General features: G+C 37.9%; 1 long non-coding RNA gene across 1 annotated transcript in view; it reads left to right on the top strand.

Annotated features, from left to right (window-relative positions):
- Positions 1 to 278: 278 nt before the first annotated feature.
- LOC125965452 (uncharacterized) overlaps positions 279 to 18042 on the top strand; it is a 35558-nt gene continuing 17794 nt past the window's right edge. The window contains exon 1 of the long non-coding RNA XR_007479326.1: positions 279 to 311. This is a non-coding gene — a long non-coding RNA (uncharacterized LOC125965452). The remainder of the gene's footprint in view (positions 312 to 18042) is intronic.

The raw sequence follows: 18042 nt of genomic DNA, 5'->3' as shown, positions 1-18042 counted from the left end.
TCTAACCCCCCAATACTAAGTAGTAATATATTTTGAAATATAACTTTTTTTCCCTCTCATTATTTCTGAGTTTGGAAAAAATAATCTCATTAGAAATATTGTTTTCAAATACATTAACAACCCAATTAAAATATAGACTTCTGGGTTTTGCCTGGATTGTAGGGATAAAGCTAGTTATGAACCCAACACTTAAGCTTACTATGTTTTCTCTCCTGTTCAGATCAAGCTGGCAGTTCTGTAATAGTAAAAGTGCTGAATGGTCATTACCAGTGTGCGATGAAATTATTGATGAATGTTTGACAGCTTGTAAGGTACAGTAATGTTACTCAGATGTTTCTTTTTTTCCTTGTGACATGGGCAGTATGGTAATTACAGTATATTTAAAATCATTGCTTACAGGGAAATGACTCACTCCAATATACAGTACTTAGTTGGATACCTGGCCATGGATATAGACAAATATCTTTCTGTTTATGGCTTTTCCTAGGATATGAGAAATCAGACAGAGGCTTATGTTCTTTAGAAAGTTTACAGTATATTTTTCATTTTAATGAGATGCCTGTTTAAATTCAAAACTAGTGTTTTACAGTGACATTTCATATGCACTGACATGTCATCATGTCATACACATGCTAGCCAGGACTTATAAACTAAAACACCAGAGCTGTCCCAAGAGTCTCCAAATAGCTATGGAATGAGTATTATGCATGAATAGGTGAAGCCTCTTTGCTTGTGCACTTGCCATTTTTTACTGACCTTGTTTGGAGCTGAACACTGCTGCAGGCGCCCTTAAATTGATGACCTATGACAGGTTCTCAGTTGAGTAGTCAAAACAGCCAAATTTACTATAAGTTCTTTTTCTATTCTTTCTGGCCCATTTGCCCAACTAATAATAGTTACTGTTATTCTTGACTCTACTAGTGACTGAACAGTCACTTTTTATCTAGTATTTTTTATTCAATAAAAAACAGTCCAGGGGCTTCCCTGGTGGTGCAGTGGTTGAGAGTCTGCCTGCCAATGCAGGGGACACGGGTTCGAGCCCTGGTCTGGGAAGATTCCACATGCTGCAGAGCAACTAGCCCCGTGAGCCACAACTACTGAGCCTGTGCGTCTGGAGCCTGTGCTCCGAAACAAGAGAGGCCACGACAGTGAGAGGCCCATGCACCGCAATGAAGAGTGGCCCCCGCTTGCCGCAACTAGAGAAAGCCCTCGCACAGAAACGAAGACCCAACACAGACAAAAATAAATAAAAATTAAAAACAAAAAACAACAGTCCAACTTATGTGAAAAATTATTGTGTGAAGAAAGAAACCAAAAATTGACATATTTATTATTCATCATGGTCAAAGACCTATCATCATTTATGTCCTCATTAAGTGTTATTCATGATGGAGTTGAAATTGACCATATATTGGGGCTGGTCTGCTCTTAGAGTTTTCGAATTGGTCTCCCTTTCACCAGCTTGTCAGTTTTCAGTTCTTCTAACACATAGACACATGTCAAGTGTCATGAAATCTTTTTGTCTTTCAGTGGGTCTCCAGCTTTAGAGGCTAGAGTGGCTGCCATTTCAATCATCTACCTCCACCCACAACAATCTAGATATGACTTCCCTGGTCAATTACCATCCATTCCCTTGGCTGAAATAGATGCTGATGACTCTCAGGACCATGTCTCCCATTCCCCACCTCCCTCTTAAACTCCGGACATACCTTATGATTACAAAAATATTATTGAGTGCTTTCTTTGTCCCATGGGTATGTCAGACTTAACATGTCCTAACCCAAGCTGTTATTTTTTTCTCTAGAACTCCTCCCCTTCTCAAAGAGCATTGAGGCCTCCATCAATATAATTGTTACTCCTATAGTCTCCCAAACGAGAATATCTGTTGGTCTTCAGCACCTCTCTTTCCCTTACCCCCTCATATGTAATTATCATCAAAATCTATTAATTCTTTCCTCTAAATCTCTTTGTTCCTTCCTCTGGATTCCCACCATGGCAGGCTTAGTTTATGACCTTATTATTGCTTGCCTGTGCAATTGAAGAATCTCCTACTTCATCTCTGACCATTTTCTCTTTCAATCCTCCATTCACACTGTCTCCAGGGTTATATCATTTCAAGCCCTGCTCAGAATCTGGCAGATTCTGACTTTCAATCTGCTGCTTTCGCATTGACATTGAAAGGCCTGTGCAGTCTCAAGTTAAACCAAATATCAGAGCTCCAGGTAAAGCTCCATTTCTTACTATGCTAAGTGAGTCTGGTCCCCTACCTATGTGATTCTTTTTAATTCACAATGATTTTGCAAAGCCTGTGTCCCCTCTGTCACAGAAGGGCACTGCTATTTGTCCATTTGCTGGAACTGGAAACCAAAAACCTCACAGTAATCCTCAACTCTTCTTTCTTCATACACAGCCCCAAACCAGATGTTTCTTATATATGCCCAAGACTTTCTATCTCTACTGTTATGAACCTAGTAAACTACCATTGTCTGTCTCCTGGATTCCTATAAGAGTTTCTGACCTAATCTCCCTGTCTCGGAGCCTGCTTCTTTTCCATCCTTCTGTTTGTCACATGATCTATCTTCTAGAATGCACAGTTTATCAGGCCCTCCTTTTAAAAGCATTTCAAAGGCTCTCCACAGATTTTAGGATAAAAACTAAACTGAAATTGGCTACTGCCTTTTCCCCAGCTGCATGTTCCTCTACTTTCCTTCTGGCCTTCTCCCTTCCATGCTTTAGCCATACTGAACTTCTTCCCTTTTCTTTAACATCATATACTCTCTTACTTCCAAGTCTTTGTACATGTTAGACCTTCTCCCTGGAATCATCCTCCCTTTCCTCTTCACTTGGCTAACTCATATTTAGCTTTTAGATCTCAACTAAATGTAACTTCCTCTGGGCAGGATTCCTTCTCATCCCTTGGTTATATTAGGTGTCTTCTCTATGTTCTGACATAACAGCCCGCTTTCCCTTATTAGAACACTGATCGTAATTGACTGTAATTACTTGTTTAATTAAGCCTCTCATGTTTCCCCAGCTATAAAGTGAGGTAAGGGGGGATATCTTGTCTATTGTATAATCCAAGTCTAGTATAGTGCTGGGTAGCTGGCACATACGTGATAAATATTCACTTATTAGGCTTGTAGTGAGACAAACACAGAGTACTTTACGAAAATGCCTACACAAAGCAGATGTTGAACCAATGTATAGTGAATCAATATTCTTCTCCTTGACTGAAATGTCTTTCCTTCCTTTGCCTGTGTGGTTAAAAAAAGAAAATCCTTAAAGAATCTGATCAGAAGTCATGTTTTAAAGTCTTGCCAGATCCCTTCATCCTCTCCTCATTTATACCCTTCTCTACATGCAAATTAACTCCTTCCTGGCTTTGCATTTCTGGTAGCATAAACATCTGTTAAAAACTATAATGTATTGGGGTGTTTATGTGAACACTAAAAAACAATGAGATCTAAGATTAGTGATCATAACTCATTTATGTTTGGTTTCCAAGTGATCATAACTTATTTATCTTTGACTACTAGAGTACCTAGCTCAAAATATTTACTGAACATATGAATGAATGAGTGAAGAACTGGTGAATTAATATCAATGCCTACATTCCTTTGTCTGGTCTTCATAGGTCCCTTCCAATTGTCTTTTCTTACCCCTCTTGAGCATCTCAGTTCTTAGTTCTTTACTCCAACAACAAGTCAAACGTGGCTTTGCTCATGTGACTTGTTCATTTTCTCTCCTACACCTTTACACACATCATTTTACCCACCTCTCCCATTGCCCATGCCTCCTGCACAGCCCAAGTTGAAATTCCTGCCAGTATTTGACCTCTGATTATTATGGTTATGCATTTATTTAGTGATTTCCTTGCTCTTTTGTCTTCTGTTTACAAAATTAAGATTTTTCCATTTATACTTAGTACTTCTTTACTTTTTTTGGTTCTTTTTTAAAAAAATGAGGTAAGATTGGTATATAACATTATATAAATTTCAGGTATTCTACATTATAAATCAATATTTGTATGTACTACAAAGGGATCACCACCATGAGTCTATCTACCATCCATCACCATACAGTTGATCCCTCTCATCCATTTGCCGTCTCCCTAACCCCCTTCTCCTCTAATTATCACCAGACTGTTCTCTGTAATTATGAGTTTGTTTTGTTTGTTTGTTTGTATTTTAGATACCACAAATAAGTGAAGAAAGCAGTGTTTCTTTATTTTTCTGACTTATTTCACTCAGCATAATACCCTCAAGATCCATTCATGTTGTTGCAAATGGCAAGATTTGTTGATTTTTTATGGCTGCATAGTATTCCATTTTCATATATATCTCAGGTCGTCTTTATCCATTCATCAGTTGATGGACAACTTAGGTTGTTTCTGTATTTGGGCTGTTATAAACAATGCTGCAATAAACATAGGTATGCATGTGTGTTTTCAAATTAGTGTTTTCATTTTCTTGGCATAAATACCCAGAAGTGGAATAGCTAGATCAATGGCAGCTTTATTCTTAATTTTTTGAGGACTCTCTATACTGTTTTCCATAGTGGCTGCACCAATTTACATTCTTACCAACAGTGTATGAAGGTTCCCTTTTATCCACATCCTCCTTAACACTTATATTTTCTTGTTTTTTTGATAATAACGATTCAAACAGGTATGAGGTGATATCTCACTGTGATTTTGATTTGCATTTCCTTGATAATTAGTGATTTTTTCATGTGTCTGTTGGCTATTTGTATGTCTTCTTTGGAAAAATGTCTATTCAGATCATCTGCCTATTTTTGTTGTTGTTAAGTTGTGTAGGTTTTTTATATATTTTGGATATTAACCCCTTATCATATATATGATTTGCAAATATCTTATCCCATTCAGTAGATTTCCTTTTGTTTTGTTGATGGTATTCTTCACTGTGCAGAAGCTTTTAAGTTTAGTATAGTCCCATTTGTTTATTTTTGCTTTTGTTTCCCTTACCTTTGGAGCCAGATTGGAAAAAAGTCACTGAGACCAGTGTAAAAAGGTTACTATCTATGTTTTCGTCTAGGAATTTTATGGTTTCAGATTTTATATTTAAGTCTTCAATACATTTCCAGTTAATTATGGTGTAAGATAGTGTTCTAGTTTCATTCTTTTGCATACAGCTGTCCAGTTTTCCCAAGAACATTTATTAGAGAGGCCTTTCTCCAGTGTTTGTTCTTGGTACATTTGTCATAAATTACATGTCCATATATGTGTGAGTTTATATCTGGGCTCTCTATTCTATTCCATTAATCTGTATGTCTCTTTTTATACTAATACCATACTGTTTTGAGTACTATAGTTTTGTAGTATAGTTTGAAATCAGTAAATGTGACACCTCCAGCTTTGCTCCTCTTTCTCAAGATTGCTTTGGCTATTCAGGGTCTTTTGTGGTTCCATACAAATTTTTAAATTATTTGTTCTAGTTCTGTGAAATGTGCTATTGGAATTTTGATAGGAATTTCATTGAATCTGTAGATTGCTTTGTGTAGTATGAACATTTTAACAATGTTAATTCTTCCAATCTATGAGCATGGAAAATCTTTCCATTTATTTGTGTCTTCTTCAGTTTCTTTCATCAATGTCTTATAGTTTTCAGTGTACAGTTCTTTCACCTTCTTGGTTAAATTTATTCCTAGGTATTTTGTTCTTTTTGATGCATTGTAACTGGGATTGTTTTCTTAATATCTGTTTTCTGATAGTTCCTTATTAGTGTGTAGAAACATCAAAGATTTTTTATATGTTGATTTTGCATCACAGAGCTTTACTGAATGTAGTTTTTAGTTCTAAGATTTTTGTTGGTGGAAACTTTAGGGCTTTCTATAAATAGTATCATGTCATCTGCAAACAGTGACAGTTTTACTTCTCCCTTTCTGATTTGAATGCCTTTTATTTCTTTTTCTTGCCTTGTTGCTGTGGCTAGGAACCCCAGTACTGTGCTGAATAAAAGTAGTGAAAGTGGGCATTGTTTGTCTTTTTTTCTGATCTTAGAGGAAAAGCTTTCAGCTTTTCACCATTGATTATTATTAAAATTTTATTTATTTATTTTTGGTTGTGATGGGTCTTCATTGCTGTGCTTAGGCTTTCTCTAGTTGCAGCGAGTGGGTGCTACTCTTCATTGCATTCTTGTTTCTTGAAGTAGGCCTGTATTGCTATGAACTTCCCTCTTATAACTGCTTTTGTAGTGTATTCTGCTGCATTTGGATGGAATGTTTTGTATATATCTATTAAGTGTATCCGATCTAATGTATTATTTAAGGCAGATGTTTTTCCTTTTTGATTTTCTTTCTGGATGATCTGTCCATTGATGTAAGTGGGGTGTTAAAGTCCCCTATTATTATCTCATTCCTGTTTATTTCCCCTTTAGGTCTGTTAATATTTGCTTTATATATTTAGGTGCTCCTATGTTGGGTACATGCATATTTACAAATGTTATAGCTCCTCGTTAAATTGACCCCTTCATCATGTAATGCTGATCTATGTCATTTATTATAGTCTTTGTTTTAAGGTTTATTTTATCTGATACTACTCCAACTTTCTTTTGGTTTTCATTTACATAAAACATCTTCTTCCATTCCTTCACTTTTAGTCTGTGTATGTCTTTAGATCTGAGGTGGGTCTCTTGTAGGCAGCAAATAAATAAGTCTTATTTTTTTTTAATCCATTCAGCAACTAAGTTTTTTGATTGGAGAATTTAGTCCATTTACATTTAAAGTAATTATAGATAGGTATGTACTTACTGTCATTTTGCTAATTGTTTTCTGGCTATTTTGTTGTTACTCTGTGTTCCTTTCTTCTTTTGTTGCTCTCTCCCTGTGTGGTTTGATGACTTTCTTTAGTGTTATGTTTAGATTCTATTCTAGTTATTTTTTGTGTTTCTTTTGATACTATGGGTTTTTGCTTTGTGGTTACCATGAGGCTCACATATATCAGTCTATGTATATACCAGTCTATTATAAGTTGATAGCAAGTTAAGTTTGAACACATTCTAAAAATCCACATTATTACTCCCCCTTCCCACATTGTTTATCTTTGACATCACATTTTATATCTTCGTATTTGGTGTATCCCTTTACTAATTGTTGTAGTTTTAGTTGTTTTTACTACTTTTATCTTTTAACCTTCATATTAGCTTTATGATTGATTAATCTGCTACCTTTACTATATATTTACCTTTACCAGTGAGATTTTTCCTTTCTTTTGTTTTCTTGTTACTAATTAGTGCCCCTTTTCAAGCTTAGAGAAATCCCTTCAACATTTCCTGCAAGTCCAGTTTAGTGGTGGTGACGTTCCTTAATTTTTGCTTGTCTCGAAAACTCTTTATCTCTCCTTCAATTCTGAATGAGAGCTTTGCCAGGTAAAGTATTCTTGGTTGGAAGTTTTTTGCTTTTTGGCACTTTGAATATATCATGCTACTCCTTTGTGGCCTGCAAAGTTTCTGCTGAAAAAAAATCTGTGGATGGTCTTATGGGGGTTTCCTTATATGTAACAAGTTGTTTTTCTCTTGCTGCTTTTAAGATTCTCTCATTTCCTTTAACTCTTAACACTTTGACTGTAATGTATCTTGGTGTGGATCTCTTTGGGTTCATCTTATTTGGAACTCTCTGTGCCTCCTGAATTCAGGTTAGGGAAGTTTTCAGCCATTATTTCTTCAAATAAGTTTTCTGTCCTTTTCACTCTCTCTTCTCCTTCTGGGAACCCTTTTAATGCAAATACATTACACTTGATGTTTTTCCATACATTCCTTAAGCTATTTTTTAACTTGTTTTTTCTTTTTGTTGCTGTGTCTATGTGAGTTCCACTGCCCTGGCTTCCAGGTCACTGATTCTTATGCTTCATCTAGTCTGCTGTTGAACCCCTCTAGTATATTTTTCAATTCAGTTACTGTATTCTTCACTTTTGTGACTTCTGTTTGGTACTTCCCTTTGTTGAAGTTCTCTCTGTGTTCACCTATTCTTTTCCCAAGGTTGGTGAGCATCTTTATGACCATTACTTTTAACTCTTTATCAGGTAAATTACTTATCTCTGTTTCATTAAGGTTTTTCTTCCTGGGGTCTTATTTTGTCCTCTCATTTGGAACATATTTCTCTGTTTCCTCATTTTGCTTGACTCTCTGTGTTTGCTTCTTTGTATTAGGCAAAATAACTTTCTATCCCAGTCGTGAAGGAGTGGTCATTGGGAGAGGGTGTTTCAGTCTGCTGTCTGTGCAGTACCCTGGAGATGATAGCCTGCCAAGAACTGTATCTTTGATTGTTTAAGTACTATGGGGCCCAGAAATATAAGCCCCCCTGGCCACCAGTGCCAGGTGTTGTGTGTGGAGTGAGCGCACCCTCTGGGTCTGGCAAGGCAGGAACTGTGGGGTGGATAAGAGCTATGTCAGGGTGAGCCCTCCCACTGCGACCAGTGACATAGGAGCCATGGTGGATGAATGCCAGGCCGACGGTCACTGTGAATGAGTGCCACGTGGAGCCGGCCTGCTCGGTTAGGGGCTTCAGGAGAATGCCAGGGTGGGGCAAGTGGCTTCAGTGAGGCAGATAGGGAGTGCCAAAAATGGTGCATACAAACTCTAGGCTAGGAAAGCAGAAGAAGAAGAAAAGAAAATGGTGCTCACCAGCGCCTCCATCCCTAGAGAGCATTCCAACAGGCCTCTGCCCCTCTGGTATATGCCCTAAGATTAATCTCCTTCACAAATGGCCCAGGCTCTTTTCAAACTGCTGCTTCTATGCTGGGACTCAGAGCAAATGAGTATGTGCAGGAGCCCTTTGAGAGTAGAGTCTCAGTTTCCTATAGCCCTTTGGTTCTCCTGGATGTAAGCTCCACTGGTTTTCAAAGTCAAATGTTTTGGGAGCTTGTCTTTCTGGTGCAGATCCCAAGGGCCTGATGTGGCACTCAGACCCCTTGATCCTCAGGGAGGAGCTCTGTGTTTGTGATGTCCCTCTTGCTTGTGAGTCACAACAGTGGGGGTGAGGGTCCTGGCAAGACCACGTCTCTGTTCCTCCCACCCATCTCGACGTGGCTTTTTTTTCTTTGTCATTTGTTGAGGAAGAGCTGTTTTGCTGGTCTTCAGGTCCTTTTCAGAGAGAATTGTTCTATATGTAGTTGTAGCTACCGTGTAACTGGGGGAGGAGGTGAGCTTAGGATCTTCCTATGCCTTCATCTTGAACTGCTTCCTCTTGGTGTGTTTTTAAAGGTGTTTTAAAATCTCCTCAGTGATTTTAAGTTTGCCAAGGGTCAGAGAAAGCTGTGTAAGTCAAGATGCAATTCCCAAAACTCAGTGGCTTAAAGCAAAAGACTTCTTTAAAAAAAATCATTCATTCCATATATCTATTGTGGGTCATTTTGGACTTTTTTCAACTTTGTTTTAACTTGGGACCCAAGCTGATAAAGCATCTACTATTTGGATTGTTGCTGATCAGCATAGCAGAGGGAAAGAGATCACAGAAAATTTACACACCGGCTCTTAAAACTTTACCTGGAAGTGACACTGCTCATCTGTGAAGCAAGTCATTTTACCACACCTGATTCTAAGGGGTGGAGAAATGCAACGTTATTGTACGCTTGCAAAGAGTGGAAGTCTTTGATGGACAGCACTAATGATCATGTAAGGCATCTATTCCATTTGAAGGTTTGTATAGATTCTAGTACAGAGCTTTGAGCATAGGAGGAATCAGTAAATGCTGGTTAACTCTTTGCTTGACCTAAGCTATATTCATTCCACAGTTCTGCCTTGGCTTGATTTTGAATGGCGGTTCTCTTGGAGATGAAACCCAAGCTCTGAAAAGGCAAGAAAATGAACTGCACCCAAAATACAAAGGCAAAAATCATTGAAAGTGCTTTAGCACTTTCTGAACTTGGCAGTGATAAAGACCTCACTAATAGTGTAGATGAACTTGATATTGTGGCCCTATTTAAAAAGCACTAAATCCTTCCAGCTGGAGATAATTGATGAAATGGCTATATCTCAGAGTTTCTCTGGCTGCCACTAACAATGTTAAATTAGATAACTAACAGCAGCGTTTTGAGGAGATGGAAGCCATCTGATACCAGAGAATAGAAAATAGAAACAGAGAAAAGCATCAGAATCCTGAAAGCTGTTTGTGAGTTTTCTGAAGTTCAAGCTGTACAACCTTAAGAAGTTGAGTTTTAAAGATAATGGACATGGGAAAAGTGATATATATTGTATAGCCTTTTAATTGTGCTTCATGTGGGAGGATAACCATAGTGTGAATAGAAATATCCTGTCGTGTCTTGTTCCTTCTTGTGTCTATTAGTAGCCAGTGAATTGTGATGAGAAAAACAGGACAGTGTGGGCAATATAGTGTATTGTAGAGTTAAAACCCTCAATTCCATCATTTGTAAAACAGAGATTATACCTTGGAAAAAGTAGCTACCTCACAGGGTTGCTGTGATGATTTAAAAAGATAATGAATGCAAAGAATTTCGCTCTATGCCCAGAATTCATTAAATGTCAGCTGTTATGATTATTGTACAATTTTCTTCTTATGCTGGTTATTGGTGTTTGATTTTTTTAAAGATAGTGGTATTTGTTCTATTTCAGAGACCAAAGAAATAAACATTCTACCTTTGATAGGAAAAAAAAGAATAAAACAATACCTATTTTGCCACTCAAAAATCAGTGTTTTTCAAACTGTCATTTGTGATCAATTAGTAGGTCATAAAATTAGTTTAAGTCATGATCAGCATTTAACATAGGAAATAGAATAGAAACATGAGAGTGCATTTGATGTTCAAGAACAAATATTTTTTCATGAAAAGTTTATTTCATGTGTGTAGTATATGCCTTTGTTAATGTGTATTTATACTGGGTTAAAATTCAAAATGCAATTCTAACTCTTGGATGTGGCCATAAAGCCTGAAAGTATTAATTCTAAATAAATATACATGGGTCTCTGTTTATCAAAGACCCCATACCCCAAGGTATGCCTGAATTTCTCTTGAGGATAATTTTCTAAAAATGTTCTTATAAACCACATTTGTTATGTATAGGTATAAAGTACTAAAAATGATGACAAATTGTTTCATGGGGTTTCTGGGGTAAAAGAAAATAATGGATTGAGGAATTTTCTCCCTGTCCCCTTTCATATGCACAAATCCAGTGAGGTTTCCTTTATAACCATTCAAACTATAGCACATTTCAAGTGTAAGAATGTGAGTGTCATTCTGGAATCCTAATGAAATCTGCCTTAAGATTTAAACCCTTGGCCTAGCAGTATAGCCAGTGTGCTGATCTATTCAGCTTTCATTACTGGATGGCCTAAGCACTACTGGAACCCCAAACTTCCATTTTAACAAGCTAAGCGCTTCCCAAATATAAAACAAAAGCAAATGAAATTAAAAAGTGGTGCGTTGGGGCTTCCCTGGTGGCGCAGTGGTTGAGAGTCCGCCTGCCGATGCAGGGGACATAGGTTCGTGCCCCGGTCTGGGAAGATCCCACATGCCGCGGAGCGGCTGGGCCCGTGAGCCATGGCCGCTGAGCCTGCGCATCCAGAGCCTGTGCATCCAGAGCCTGTGCTCTGCAACGGGAGAGGCCACAACAGTGAGAGGCCCGCATACCGCAAAAAAAAAAAAAAAAGAAGTGGTGTGTTACAATTGGCCTCTGAGGTGCAGTGGTCTTTCTCTTGGCTTACAAGGATGGATGTTCAGGCTTCAAATTTTCTATGGCTTCTCTTCCTCAGAGCATGAAGCACATGAGAACAGGAGCCTCAAACTGGTTTTTCTGTCTTTTAGCACTTTTGAATGCACTGCTCAGTCAAGGAAAGCATCATGAGGCACCATTTAGTGAAGGCATTGGGCCAACGCATGGAAAGCTCTTCACGTGGAGGAAACACAATAGACCATCATTAGCGAAGTCTGCTGTATTTTCCTGGCTTTTCCCTGAAGAGACTGCTTCACTTGCAGCTATATTATTTGGTGTCTATTTCTCTCACACACCTTTCCTACCTCCTTGTATTTTCATTGATGTTTACAAACCATTCTGACCCCTCCATAAAAAGAAAACCAAGCTTTGCATCTCATGTCATTGCATTCTGCTACCCACCCGCTGCCTCCCCATGTTGTGGTTATCTGCTGAGCTCTGGGTCCCTGCGTTTTGCAAGTTTTAGCTCCTGACTCCCTGTCAGTCTCTCAGCACCACTCCAGTCATCCTTCTTGGCAAATGGTTTATTTGCATATGTAAGCCTTCAGTCAACTGGCCTCTTAGTTCCTGGTCTGTTCTCCACCCCCTCCAGCACCCCACCCCCACCCCACCATTAGCCGGTCCTAACTGTCCTCTCAGCCATTCACTCAGTGATCACATCCTAGACCTTATCTTTACAAGTAACTGTGACCCTCTGCCACTACAGATTTCCCCCCAGCTTTTCTGAGGTACAGTTGACAAATAGAAGTTGTATATATTTAAATCGTACCGTGATGTTTTGATATAAGTATACATTGTGAAAAGATTACTACAATCAAGTTAATACATCCATCTTGTGTGTGTGTGTGTGTGTGTGTGTGTGTGTGTGTGTGTGTGTGTATGTGTGGTGAGAACACTTAAGATCTACTCTGATAGCAAAGTTCCACAATCTCAGTTGTTTTTTTGTTTGTTTGTTTGTTTTTGCGATATGCGGGCCTCTCACTGTTGTGGCCTCTCCTGTTGCGGAGCACAGGCTCCGGACGTGCAGGCTCCGGACGTGCAGGCTCAGCGGCCATGGTTCACGGGCCCAGCCACTCCGCGGCATGTGGGATCTTCTCGGACCGGGGCACAAACCCGTGTCCTCCGCATCAGCAGGCGGACTCTCAACCACTGCGCCACCAGGGAAGCCCCACAATCTCAGTTTTAAACAGCCCACTCCTTGACCCATACTATTGATATCTTGTTTCATGGTATTCATGTTTAAATAATCTCAGTTGGATAAAGGGTATTTGTTTTACGGGTCTATCAAACATAATTTTTTGTACCCACATACTTCTTCACATAAACTTTTTCTCATGCTCTTCTTTGGTTATTTTTAACAGATATGATAATGGCTCATAATTAAACTGTGGAAAATGATGAATGTCTTTTGGGATTTCTTTTGCATCTCTCTCTCCAGTTCTACTCCAATCCCCATTTGTTTGCTGAGTCACGAACTATGCCCCTTGTTTTACAGAATTTCTTATCCCTATATTTGAAGTTTGACCTCTATCAGTTACTGTCCCTCTTTCATTCATTCACTGAACTCTGTGAATTAGAGATTGACGTACCCTTATTGCTGTAGTTGCTATAGTTGAGGGTTTATTTGGTTGATTTATGGGATTTGGGTCAATTACTTTAATGGTTTGTTGCAGCATACACGTGTAAACATCACCTGATAAATGCTTCTTCTTTTGTAGCAAATTAGGAAATTACCAATTCATTGTATCATTAAACATTTCCTGCATGTTTTTGTTCTCTTAAGAAAAATGAGCGAATGCTTATATTTTGCATTCAGTCTTTACCATTGCTTTTACATTCAGTAATAAAACAAATATTGAAATTCATGAACTCAGCTATTTTTGGAATAACCAATTATTGGCTCATTGTATTGTAGTTATTTTAATAAAAATATAATCGGTTCACAAATACTTGGCCTGATCTTTTCATTGAGGAAGGAGGTTATTTTTCACTCTGCATTAATTTGCCTTTGCTACTAGAACATAATTAAGTAAATTAATTCCTTCAAGATTTTCTCAAGCACCTCTTGTGCAAGTGAAGGTGCTAAGAAAGCAAAGATGTTTAATCTGTGTTTCCTGTTCTAGAGCTACTTGCGAACTAAACGAAGAGACAGGGCTGAGCCAATGGTTAACCACACTGCAAGCATTTCAGATTTTTGTCCTTAAAACTTTAAATAGCACTCTAATTGTGGCAGACTGGCTAGTTGTTTACCAGACTAGCATCCCCCACCCTCCTTGACAATTAGCTAGATCGTATTTTCCAGAATCCCTTGCAAGCAGGTGTGGACATATGACTATGTCCTGGCCAATGGAATGTAGACAGAAGTGATGAATCCCACTTTTTAATTCTGTCCCATGAAATGGCCATACAACCCTTTATTCTCTCTCTAATACTATCTGCCGGCTGGATGTCTACACCTAAAGCTGTCTGAAAGTCATGTATTGAATACAGCAGAGCCTCTGTTAGTTTAGGTCCCTGAATGAAGCCGAACTGTCTATGCTGTCACTCCCTGCTGGACAAAAAATAAATCTATGTGTTAGGCCCACAAGATTACAAGGTTTATCTGTTACAAACTCTAGAGTCACAATAACTAATGTACAAATGAACTTAAAAAGCAATCTTGTTCGTTAGAGTCGAGTGTACTTTCATTTTGTGAGAAAATGAGGCTCATAATATATTTGAGATGCATCGTTATGGAAGCTAAATATGGACTTGGTTGTATAATGGGAGACTGCCATGAAATCTAGGAATCACAAATTATTTGCTACTGTTTACTAGAGACTATGAGAAAAAGGAAAAGGGAGTGAGGTCGTGAAAGGTCTTGGGAGTGGATGGGAGCATTACAGGTGTAGTAAATTATTCGGTAATGACATTGTTATATGTTCAAATGCCCATTGATAGGGCTCCCTGGTGTCTTGGATCTACTCTAGACTGTCCTTATTCATTGCCAGGGAGGGTGGAACTTAATTAAATAAATGTCACTGCCAGGCCCCAGCTGACTCTGTTTCACAATTCTGATCTCTGGACTTCTGTATTACTTGTATACTATTAAGATTTTAAAACATTTACCTTCTGGCCTATAACTATAATTAATTTTTCTATGTGCTGTATATAAGTCGATTTGAGAAGATAATTACCCTCAAACAGTATTCACAATTTTATTATTAGATACATGGTATTCACTGAAGAGCTAAGTAGTTTGATTTTACTCTAAAAGAGAAAAATGTAATCCTATGTCATTAAACATGTGACATTTAATGGCAAATGTTCCAAATATCAGGGAAAAGTGGCATCTCTTTTCTTAGACTTAGGCAATAACTCGAAATCATGCTACATTATAATTTTATTCTTACTTGAATGACTTTTTGATAAAGCATTTTGTTTCCTTTTCTGAGTTCCTAACTGTTCTCCTTTTTTTTTTTGGTTATTGACAGAAGAGACATATGCTTTCATTGTGGCATATTTTTACAGAAATACATATGCAAGTAATTTTTTTTTAAAGAGTATCTGTGGGAGGCAAGCTTTTTAATTTTTTGCATGTCATAAAATGTCTTGATTTTGTCCTTACAGTTGATTGATAATTAACTGGTTATAGAAATATAGGTTCAAAATAATTTTCCCTGGGAATCTCAAAGGAATTGTGACATTCTTTTAAAGCATTCAGAGTTTGTATGTAAAGAAACCTGCCCCCCTCCCAAATTCACAAGTTTTAGATTTTCTCTTTGTGTTTGAAGTTCTGAAACTTTATCAGAGTATTTCTAAGTGTGCATCTTTACTCTTTGTGCCTGGCACTCAGATGGCTTTTTCTGTATGAAAACTTAAGTGTGTGTGTGTGTGTGTGTGTCTGTGTGTGTGTGTGTGTGTGTGTGAGCGCGTACGCGCTTAGGCTCAGGGAAATTGTCTAATCTTATTTCAATACCTTTCTCCTCCCTATTTATTTATTGCTTTGGTTTTCTCTTTTTGTAACTGCTTTTAAATAGTTCTTGGATTTTCTAGGCTTGTCCATATTTCTTGACTTATTTTGTGTCATATTTTTCCATTTTGTCTTTTTGCTTAATATTCTGGGAGATTTCCTTCTCTTTATCTTCTGTCATTCATAACCATTCTATTATATATATGTTTTTGCTGAGCCAGTATCACTACCTCCTAATATTTACATCTGAGTGTATCATACTGCACTGTATCTGTATGCATGTTTTCCAGTGTAAATCCAAGATCTCAGGCATTTGGTAGAACATTCTAAGTCTCTGGGGGTCCACAAAGCATTGTTTGTGACAACTATTATAAGCGTTTATACCAGAGTGGGCCTTCTACATCTGTGTCAGACTTTCTACTCTTTAAAAGAGCACTTTTCTAATCCCAAATATTTCTGTCAATATAACTTATCATTTAACTGACACTTCAGCATGATGATTCATCCACCAAGGGGTAACCCGAGGAATCACAGCCTTATTTCCCCACAGTTTTGAGATGGATCGTACTCAGCCACAGCCTGTGGGGAGACAGTAAGCATGGATGTAGATATGATGACTGCTAATGCTTGTTCTTCTACTAGCAGCTTAGTTCTTCATTAATAATTGCTGTGGTGTAAATGGCTGGGTGAACCCCAGTGCCTCATGTGATGGGTCTCACTCTCTGAAGGTGGAGTGTAGTAGATCGAAGGAAGCTGCTCATTTGGAACTCTGATTTATATTTGACAATATATATATTGTTCTGGTGAAGAAATAAGCCTTACAAGTTTTCTTTTTTTTTGAAATAAAAAACAAAGTCAAGTCTGCATTTTCAATCTATGTTGCTGACCCAGACTTTGTTGACAAGTAAAATTAGTTTTTTGAGGAGAAAGTAGCTAAAGGGCTCTATTTGTGATTATTAAAGATTGAATTATATATGAAGTGATTCACCTTGGGATCAAACTTTATTCTGGGTCATCCAAACAACTATCTAAAGTTGCCAAAGAAACACAATGAAACAAGTTCTTGGAGAGTGTCATTTGAAAACTGACCAATAAATAAAATAAAATTTTAGGAGTTTAGAGCAATAATAAAGATATCAATATACTCTGGGTGTGTAAAACCTTGCTAGGAATTTTTACTCGACAGAAGCCAAAGCTAAGAAAGAAGCCTGCTACCAGGGAGCACAATGTCTTCTAAAGACAGGAAAACAAGACTGGTACTAAGAAGTCCCAAATGTCTTTCAGGAATCTCAATAACTCTAGTACAGAAGTATTTTCAGGATTTAAGGCAAACAGAAGGTCTGTAAAGCATTCCTTTATGTTTTTTTTTTTTTTTTTTTTTTTGCGGTACGCGGGGCTCTCACTGTTGTGGCTTCTCCCGTTGCGGAGCACAGGCTCCGGACGTGCAGGCTCAGCGGCCATGGCTCACGGGCCCAGCTGCTCCGCAGCACGTGGGCTCTTCCCAGACCGGGGCACGAACCCGCGTCCCCTGCATTGGCAGGCAGACTTTCAACCACTGCGCCACCAGGGAAGCCCTATGTTTTTTTTTTTTAAATAGGATATTGAGTTCTGTACCAATTGCTTATTTTTTCATTCACTTATTTCCTCATTTATTAAATTTCTATTATGTTTTGGGGACTGTGACAGGCGTTAGTGATTCATAGTCCTGGTAATTAAGGGGTCCATAGTGTTGTACAGAAGATATACAAATTATATTTTTTGTGTTTTTTGAGGTATAATCTCCATAAGATAAAATTCACCCATTACAAGAGTACAGTATGTTTGACAAACGTATATAGTTGTGTAAACATCACTACAGTCACACTATTGGTCACATTTCCATCCTTCCAAAAGCTCCCTTGTTCCTCTTCATAGTCAGTCCTCCCCCATCCACCCATGCAATCACTGTTCAAATTTTTGTCATGATAGTTTTGTTTTTTCTAGAATTTCATATAAGTGGAACAATATAGTACATAGTCTTCTGTGCCTGGCTTATTACACTTAGCATAATATTGGGTTGGCCAAAAAATTCGTTTGGGTTTTTCATGTTACAAAAATACCCGAACGAACTTTTTGGCCACCCCCAATTCTTTTGCGATGCATCAATTTTATTGCAAATATCATTAGTTTTTTTGGTTATTCATCGAAGAGCAGTATTACTTGAATGGATGCACCAAAATTTGTTTCTCCATTCATCAGGTGATAGACATTAGGGTTGTTTCCAGTTTTGAGCTCTTATAAATAAAGCCGTTAACAACATTCACATTTGGGTCTTTGTGTGAACATATGTTTTCAGTTTTGGGGGGTAAATACCTAGGAGTAATAATTTCTGAAAATTTGGATAAGTGTTTAACTTTATAAGAAATT

This window comes from Orcinus orca, chromosome 1 (genome assembly GCF_937001465.1).
Source record: "Orcinus orca chromosome 1, mOrcOrc1.1, whole genome shotgun sequence".
Lineage (NCBI taxonomy): Eukaryota > Metazoa > Chordata > Mammalia > Artiodactyla > Delphinidae > Orcinus > Orcinus orca.
Note: the sequence above shows the minus strand (reverse complement) of the source record. Positions and strands in the feature narration are given on the sequence as shown.